Genomic DNA, 9,928 nt, shown 5'->3' on the forward strand with positions numbered 1-9,928 from the left:
CTTCAGGATCAGCATGCCATTTGACCTGTGAGGGGCTGGCCTGCGCTGTTCCTCTCCATTGGTGTTTGGGGTACTGGGCCACTGTGTTTCCACAGCACTGTATCTTCACTTCAGTGATGCAGCTGCTGATGTGGGCAACACAGACACTGATCCAACACCCTACATTATACAAACAATAGGACCTCCCTCTCTGAAACAGAGCATTTCAGCCAGCTTAATTTTGAGTTTGTTTTTCGTGAAGAATGCAGACATTCTTCAGACAGACTTTCCCTCCCTATTAATAACACTGTTAGTTTTTGCCTAAGTTCTGGTTGAAACCAGTAAGAAACATGAAGGTTGGTTGTCATTTTGCTAATCTGCTTGGAGATCTGTTAGTGTTTAATCTCTACTAGCGAAGAAGGACCATGCAGCTGTTCACTAACCTCCCCACCAGTGGGCTGGGAAAGAGACTCTTCCAGAGGAGTCAAGTGAGAAGGTTGAGATAAAGACAGTTCAATAAAGCAAAAGCCACAGACACAAAGCAAACCAAGGAATTCATTCCCCATTTCCAGTGGACAGTCTTGTGTTCAGCCATCCCCAGGAAAGCAGCACTCTGTCATGCCTTAGTGGTGACTTGGGAAGACAAACTCCATTACTCTAAATGCTCTACCACTTCCTTCTTCCCCCAGCTCTATATGCTGACCATGGCACCATATGTCCTAGAATATCCCTGTGGTCAACTAGGGATCAGCTGTACCATCTGTGTCCCCTCCCAGCTCCTTGTGTAGCCCACTCACTGGTGGGGTGATTGAAGGAGCAGGAAACACCTTGATGCTTTGTGAGCTCTGCCCAGCAGTAACTAGAACTCTTAATCTGTCATGTCAATGCTGCTTTCTGTGCAAATCTGAAGCACATCCCTGTCATAGCTAACTGTGACAGAAATACCCCAGTCAAAACCAGAACAAACTCCTTCCTAGCTGAGTGACTTTTTTTTTTTTTTTTTTAGTACCTGCACAACCCTTCTTAGGGGTTTCTAATGCTATGTGGCAGGGTTAGAATTTAAATTAGCACCATTAAAGGGACACTCTTCTAGCAGTTCTGTGCAACATTTTGAAATCCTGCCATTTTAGACCAGCACTAACAAATTTAGCTGTATTGTCAGTGTTATTATAAATTTGGAAGTTATCAAAGTTTTGAGATCTGATTTTTTAAATGGAGATGTTTCTTATTTCTTTATATAAATACCTGAGTGTACGTACATAAGTCTGCTACACCAGGATGTAAAACTAATGGCTCTTCCACTCTTCCATTAGAGTGTTCAGAGCAGGAGCAGGTTACAATTTCTTAAGCACTCGAGCTTTGAGAGGCAATGCTGCAATATGGATCTGTGGATACAGATATGCAGCTAGCGAGAATTTCTCTTGCTTCTTTCCAGTCCTGTAGATATTTTTCTCTCTCATGGAAGATACTAGTAGAGTTCTAAAAGCTGTGAACACCTGCGACCTTGCAAAGCTTTGTTTATGGTACAGTTGAAAAATATTTTGACAGTGGATGTTTTAGGATTTTAGCCAATCAATTAGCAGATCCTTTGACCAATTAGACTATGAAGAAAAAAGTCTATAAAAGAGTTGTAAAATAATTAAATAAAGGAATCTTGCTGCACAATTCCTGCCTGCTGGATCTCTCTTCTCCTCCCTACCACTGCAGGATACCGTGATATGGATCAATATATTTTCTGGGAATTAGCTAGTTGAAACATGTACCTAGTACTTTTTAACCCCTTTCTAGATTTGAGCCTTCCTGTGTTATACAGAAATGGACCACTACCTCACCATGATCTTCATCCACCTTACCTTTCCAAAGCACAGCTACAAAGCATGAAGTCCAGCTACAGCAGTGAAGAAGGGTCTCCAGAAGTAGCCTGTGAAGCTGGGCAGCAACCCAGCAATGCTTTTCTGCAGGAAAACATCTGCAGATGCTGCTCATTGGAACCAATTCCTGTGACTAGGTGCACGGCTATAGGCAACTCTTGCAGAGAGACAAATGCCCAGCGGAGATTTTCCTGCATGAGGACAGCTGCTCCTGGGGCCATAGAGGCCAGACATCTCACATGTTTTGGATTTTGTGTGGAGTCCGCATTCAGAGATCCACAGACATGTTAGGAGTTACCAGAATTTCTACTGTATGACCATTACTGTGGATTTCAGATCCTGGATTTTGATGTTATTAGTGAAAGTCACTTGCAAAGGCACATTGTCAGGCACATTCCACCTTGCACTCCAGATCATATCCTAGAAATAGGAGGAAAGTAACCTGTATCTTCTCCCAGAAATCATTCACTCCTGGAACTCCACCTGGATACAGCGTGCTATTTTTAGAGCTGGATCTCCCTATCTCCCAACCTAGTGGATGTTACAACAGAGGAGTAGCTTCTGAGTAAAGTCCAAGTGCTGCCATGAAATCCAAGTTGAACAGTGTACCTTTCACCTAGTACAATCTTCTAACGCAAGATTCGGAGTTCAGAAGGACACTGCCTGTTGAGTTTGCTTTAGGCATCTTGCCTGAAATGTTTGTCATATTTGGATGACAGACAACTACCTGGATCAGAGAAGAGTGCTAAATATAACATAAAAATTGAATTATTTAGATGTGTTTTAAGGGGGAGAGGAATGTACAATTAAAAAATTAAAAAACACATTCAGAAAGCGTCACCGTGACCGCTGCTGACCACTGCCCAGGCTAGCTCCAGCGGTGTGCGGCAGGAGTGGGGAGCAGCTGGACGCATGGAGCTTTAAGGCTGCTCCTCTGAAGCCTCTGCTCCAGGCACTGCTATGGCTCCAGCCTGCTAAGGTTCCAGACACTGTGGCAGTCAACAGCCCTCGAGGAAGGGAAAGATAAAAAGTAGCGTGGAGGCTTGCCACGGGAGGTAATGCAAGTTTATTGGAGGGTATCCACAGAGAACAAGCCCAGATCAGCTCTTGGTAGCAATTTATAAAGGGAGGCGTTACAACGGGGACGGCTTGACAGGGGACCAATAGGGGTCTTTAGGGGAGGGATGTGGACAGGGATAGACATTCATATGGGCCAATAGTCTCAAGGGGTGGAGGGAAAGGGGTCACATGCCCCAAAGGGGAGACAAGATTTAGGGAATCTCCAAGAGGGGAGGTATCCAAGGGGGCAGGGTCTCGGGGGATTGACAAGGACCACATAAGGATAAACCGGGAGGGCTGTGATGGACACCGAACTTTCCGGAACAATGGGAGGGGTTTGGGTGATTGATAGGGAAAGAGCCAGAACATAGGGGAGGGGATAACCACATTGGGAGCACCAGAGGAGCGGCTTGGATCTGGGGCAAACCAACTGGGAGGAGGAGTGGGGAAGGTAGGGACGAACCATCGGGGTACAGAGAACATATGAAAATACAATAAAAACACCACATCACCACAAGAAAGTTAGCCTGGCACTTTGTGATAATTCTCTGCTACTCCTGTAGTCCAATCTGACGTCTTATACAGGAAAATCTCAGCGCTCTCTCTAAGACAGTGCATTCCATCTACCATGAGCAGCTCTCTGCATGATCTTCTGTTGGGGCACTGAGGGTAACAACCAAGTACACAATGTTTCCTCTTGCTCCCATATGTCACTACCAAGAGTCTATCGTCTTCCATCATAAAGATTTAGCCTCTCCAGGCTAAAGCATGCCTTTGACTCACCAACTCTGCACGAGATGCTTTGTCATGGAGAGGCCACAACCTGTTACTTGTGTATTGGTGTAGTAAATGTAATTTCTAAAATGAGCTGATGAATGTGATGCCATTCTTTCTCAAAGGAGACATGATACTTCTGTTTTCAGCTGAAGAGTAGGTTGGAGCATAGGAGGAGGGGAAAAATTATTGCAAAACCTAGTTATTATTTACCTGAAAAGTAATTTCCCAGGCTAAAAAAAGGCCTTGCTGTGATGGGACAGCCTTAAATTAAAATGAAACTCCCCACTGGAGATGGTCAATACTCAAGGCAAAGCTGTCATTGTTGCCCATCAGCTAAGAAACAGAATTTAAGAATACTTTCTTAAGGTAAAAGGTGTCGAGTATTCACTAGGTAATGACTTCTGATTAATAAATTGCTTTTTTATCATTTACGCTCTTGCTTGGGGTGTCTACCCGAAGTCAGCTGAAGTCTGTTTACACCAGTCCATTTCTTCTATAATTAGCCCATTTTTCCTAGTTAAGAATTCCAAGAGAATAGATCATGGTAACATCTTCAGGTCTGTTTAAAAAGTTTATTTCAGTGTTAAATATGCAATATAAACAAAGAGAAACCTGCAACAGTGTTTTACAGCTATATAATTATCTCCTATAAATGAAACTAAATTGTCCCCTTCCCCATCATTTAACAGGATAAGTCAGGAAAGACAGTTTTTCTGCTGCCCATTATTTTTTAGTGCATCAACGCTGTTTATGGTGACATAGTTGCACATCACTGAAGTAACAAAGCTATTCTTCAGTTGCACAATGTAATACTGACCTCCCAAACAAAACAAAGGAAGAAAACAATACCTGGCCTATGCAGAAGTAGATAAATGTAATTTAAGTAAACTTTAAAGCCACAAAACTTTCACTTTTTTTCTGATTTTCCCTTTTTCCCCTTATAATTCAAAGTAATTCAAAGGAAGTAATGATCTTCTCTTAATCCCTTTGCTGTCTTCTTCTTCCTATATTATATTCAAACTTTTTAATGATTCAAAATATCCTACTTCTTTTTTGTGCATATAACTTATGCTACCATAAAACCTCATATAAATCTGTATTTCCTCAAAGAAAACCCATTTCATCCACCTTTTTGACCCAAAATGCCTTCTCAGAATGAGCTTGAAAATACACTATAGACTTTCTCCCCCTGATCATCTTTTATGGAAAAAAAACCCCTAGGAGTACTGACTAGATAAACTTTTGAATTCCTTGTATAAAAGTCACATTTTATTCATGGTATGAACTAGTAAATAGATGTTTGCAATATAGGAACTATTTTAAGGTATTTCAGCATTATTATCATGAATTATCACACAATGAATGCAAATTGACTTACCTTGAAGGTGATTTTATCACAGGTTAAAAGCATTCAGAGGAACCACTAATATTAGAGCTCACTGCAGTGAACCTGTACCTTTTTACCTGGGAGATAACACATCCTACCTCTGTCTCATGATTATCCCTCCACCCCCCAAAAAACCCCAAAAAACCAAAGCACTACAAACCACAAACAAATGAAGCTTTAAAAAGGTTTATAAGCAGCATTTTCATGTAGCTAATATAGGGAAACACTGTTCTAATGAAGGCTATACTACCCAACATTTGGGCTTATAGTTTTTTGCTTCCCATATGCAATTAGAAAGTAATTTTAAATTACATTAATTTATTTGGGATATATTTGGTATTCTTCTATGACTTTGCATAACCAAATACTAACTAGGTTTCTGGCACAACCAGAAGAAACAAGAAATATTATGCTTGAGAACTTGGTTAGGGTTGAAACAGAGTACAAGCAACATGTTTTATTTGCTACTGCAAAGGGCAAGCTCCACTGTGCTAAACCTCATTCTCTTGGCAACTAGTTGATAAATACAAAATACTCCAACAAGTCATTCTTTTACCCTTGGCTCAAAGTGAGCAGATCTGAAAGTAAAGAAAAGTTGCTATTATCACAATTAAAGAGCAGTGCAGGGGGAAGGAAGAAACCCAAATTTTGCAACTGGCCTTTCCACCCAGAATGTCCAAGCAGCCACCAAGAGAGAAGCCAGACATCTCACCTCTGACGAGCGCACAGATATTTTTAGCTCAGTAGTGCAATCTGCAGTTTTTAAGTGCATTGCAACAGGAAAGTCCCTTGCTGAAAGCAGTGAGAGGCCCTTCAGGAACCTCTGACAGAGCAAATTCCCCATCAACATGCATCTACCTCTATCACCTGCGTCACTCTGCAGGGATAATGTGGAGAGCCCCAAACACAGGCAGGCATGGACAAAAGGGACTGCGGGTAAGGAACAGCTTTGATTTATGTGATCCAGAGATCTGTTGACTGATTACACGAAACAGAGATCTGTCCGGTTCACACAAGGACAGTTTAGACTTGGACGTGCCGTTTTGTTTTCCAGCTTTATAAGAAGATGTTCTTTTTCTGCAGCCCACAGATCTTTCTAAACATGGTGACAGTTTTAAAAAGGGGTTTCAAAATGCTGTTACTGGATTATTCTACAGAGCTGTGAATTGTACCCAGGAACTGAACCAAACACTTTTCTCCAGCCCTCCTGCAAGGCAAGTTGTTGACAGGAGGAGCAAGCACTCTTGTGACCTTTAAAAAGTTTTACATTCATAAAGGCAACCCAGACCCCCAAGAAGCCTTAAGGCTAGCGTTGTTACAAGAAGACAAAGAGTGGAAAAAACCTAAGAGCAGTAGAGCCTGCTGAAAACCAAAAGCTACTGGGATTTATCGGTGGAAGCAGTGTGTGCTATGGACACAGCCAGAATGACATAGCAAGAAACCTTGTCATGTTGCCTCTACTTAATTTCCTCAGAGGCAATGGGTGTCATCTGCTTGCTTAAGTTTAGTCCTACGTCACTCAGCAACGTTTGAATGTCGTGGGTGAGCACAGAACACACCACACTGAGCAACGTAAACACAGGCAACCACCTTAATAGGGGTGCTATGGGAACACTGGGTCTTGTCAGCAAGATCCAGTCACTGTCCCCTCTGAGCAGGGATAGTGAAAGTGCAGCCTCATCCTCAGCAAGGGTGTCTGACTCTCAGGAGCAGCTGCAGGGAAAATCGGTCTCTTGGCTCCTGGTCTGAAAGTCCCTTGGCTCCCGTCTCTAAAAGGTGCTGCTGACACCAGACTGTCTGGGGCGGGGAAAAGAGACTGTGTCACCATGTTCCCCATGAGGGTCAGATCTGTCCACACATGCACGGGTTTTATATTCTTGGCTGCTCCTCCAGAATTCACAGCTGACACTAGTTATTTCTAGGAGTTGTTTCTCTCCAAAAGGAAAAAGCAAGGGTGGGGGAAGAAGATGGTTGCAATTATTTAAATAAATAGCATATAAGCAATTGGTCTTATTAAAGAAATAGAAATAATAAGCTCAGCCTTTTCACATCTTGTGTGCTTATATGGATTATGACAAGTCCAGTTCTGTACAATTAATTTCATGGATGTATGATTTGCTTCTACATGATAGTACATATACCTAACTGCTGTTTTTTCTTTTCTTTATTTTTTGAGGAGGTCATGTTACATAAACACAGTACATAGAAAAGGCAAAAATTATCATCAAAAGTAGGATTTGTGGCTCACTGATTATGTTTACTGAGTTAAAAGGCTGAAATTTTTTCCATTCTGTTGATTTCCTTGTAGTTCACAGATTTTTAATTAGGTTTGGCTCTTTAACTCAGTTTCATCTAGCTCTGATTCATGACTGCTGCATCACTAAACCTGCAGTAAAAGAAATTTTCACCTTCCCCAGTCACCTTCCTTTCATGAACAAATAGAGGAGTACTTCTCTCAATCCAGTCAAGGTCAGCACAAACAAAAGACAATCAGAAAAAGGCAATTCTGGGGGAATGACTGGACACAGATCTGGGAAGAACATTCTGTGTTCCCCTGCACCAACATCTGAACAGTCACTGGCAACACGCCTAGATATTTTGGATGTTACATGTCTGTCGAATAAGTCAAAGATCCAGATGTAGAATCTAGCAATTATTACATTCTTCTGGTGTCTTTCAACCCGTCAGCTTGTGATTAGGGTACAGAGAAGTATAAATATAATGGTTTTTAATCAGGTATGTTTTTTAGGACGCTGTTTTATTTATTGGAAAATGGACATATATTTATTTCAGTTCATCAAACAGTATTTTAAAAAACTTCTTCTAATTATTTTTAGAGGAAAGGTTCTAAGAGGAAATTTCTCTCGTAAATCATGGAGGACAGGCATTCAATTGTGGCATCAGCCTTCCCAGTATCACGTCCATAGAACAATGAGGAGGAAATTGCTAAAAGGTTTGTATGAATGCAGATTATGAAATTTAAACTCTTACTTCTGAACTGAAAGGAATGAAGCATCCTATAGGGTAGGTTCACTGTAAAATTAAGGGACACAGTTTAGCTCATGCAACTTACTAAAGATAAATTATCTGCGTACATTCTTGCATTTTGCTTCATGGTTTCTTTAACCCAAACCTTAGAATTCTGCAACCAAAACTGCAGAATGCTCCATCAGGCTTGCATCTTCACAGATCCAGCATGGTACAACCAGTGTACTCACAGCTGCTCTGCGTGTCTAACAGATGGCAGGCTGACAGCACATTGGTTATGTCATTGAGCCCACAGGTTCATTTTGCACAGACTCTGACAGGTTCAGAGGAACTTCTTTAATTCATTTGTAACATACTAAGTAAGACAGTTTGTTTTTTTATAGTAAAATACACCTTACAATTACTGAAAAATATGCTATATACAGTTTTGTCCTGTGTGTTCCAGAAAGCTGAAAGTCCTGCCAGCCAGCCTGTGCTCAGTTTTCTGACACCCACGTTGTCTCCTTAATAGACACTGCTCTAATTTCCATTGCTCTCTAAAGCAACTGATGCTCTCATCAATGAGCTATTTGTCCTGTCACTCTGGAAGGGCAGCAGTGGTGTCCACCACCCCCAGCTGAGTGCTTGCAGAGAGAAAAGTAGGTCCTTTAATACAGCTAAGGCATAGGCAACACCAAGGATTGCTGCTTTGAAGATGTGTTATCTGAACCCCCATTTTCCTGCAATCCTCCAACATTGCTGTGCCCAGAAACACTCTTCCTATGTTTGGTTAAGTGGAGGCTGCTGAAGTAAGGAAAGAAAGTCTCCTCTAAGCCCTGTGTTCATGTAACCTTTTTTCTCAAAGTGCTGCAATTTCCTGTTGAGTTACGTAAAACAGTGGTCACAGAACAGATGACAACTAAATCTTACAATTTGCAATGACATTGTTATGTTTCTAATATAATGGTTTGCTGACTTTCTCTTTAGAGCCATGAGTGGAGTCTGTACTGCCCATGTATGAAAGAGAGAGAGAGAGATATTCCAGAGCTCCATCATAATACCTCTTAATGCCTGCATGAGGAAAGTTTAACTATGGTTAACTTTTACAAAAAATATGACTTCACCTTTTTAACCTAACATAAACTGTAGTGTAGTCTTCCATTTAATAGGAACTTATTGCTGCCCATCTTCTTCTTTGATTCATTCTTGGGGTAAAGGAGAACTCTAAGAACTAAGCAATATTTATGCTATCCACTGGAAACCTACTTTTCAACAGAAAAATTTTCCTATGAAATTATCTCTTACTGAGAATATTCTGTGTGCATTAGAGTTCATAAATATACATAAATAAGGACAAGCTAGAACTCAAAATATATAATTTTCTCTCTGAATTTACTCCAGGTGACCGGTGTCTTTGAAGAGTGCAGTCCTTGTAGCAACACTAAGACATAAGCAACACTTGTAGCCAGATACGGTTTAAATGCCATTATCCAATCTAACTGCTGAAGCCATAAGCTACATCAAACAGCAACCAAAAATTTCACCCTGATCATTTCTACTAAGCATACATTTTTGCTTGTGAATCCAGAGTAATTCTTCTGCCATTAAAGTCTTAGCATGCAGGAGACTTAGTATTTGAAAACCATCTTCGTCATCTCATTTTTCTGTTTATAATAATATATTAAGAATTTTGAAGAACACTTTCTCATCTTCACCTTCCCTACTTTTTTCACTATGATCTCAGTAGTCTTCAGGCTTCCGAAGCTGTGCAAGCTTTATATAGCAATATATACCACATACTTTCCATGTCCCACATCTTATAGCATGACCATAAATTATTAAGTAAAGCCTCAGATAATTCTGGATTTGAATGAGGTTTCATGTGAAT

This window comes from Corvus cornix, chromosome Z (genome assembly GCF_000738735.6).
Source record: "Corvus cornix cornix isolate S_Up_H32 chromosome Z, ASM73873v5, whole genome shotgun sequence".
Lineage (NCBI taxonomy): Eukaryota > Metazoa > Chordata > Aves > Passeriformes > Corvidae > Corvus > Corvus cornix.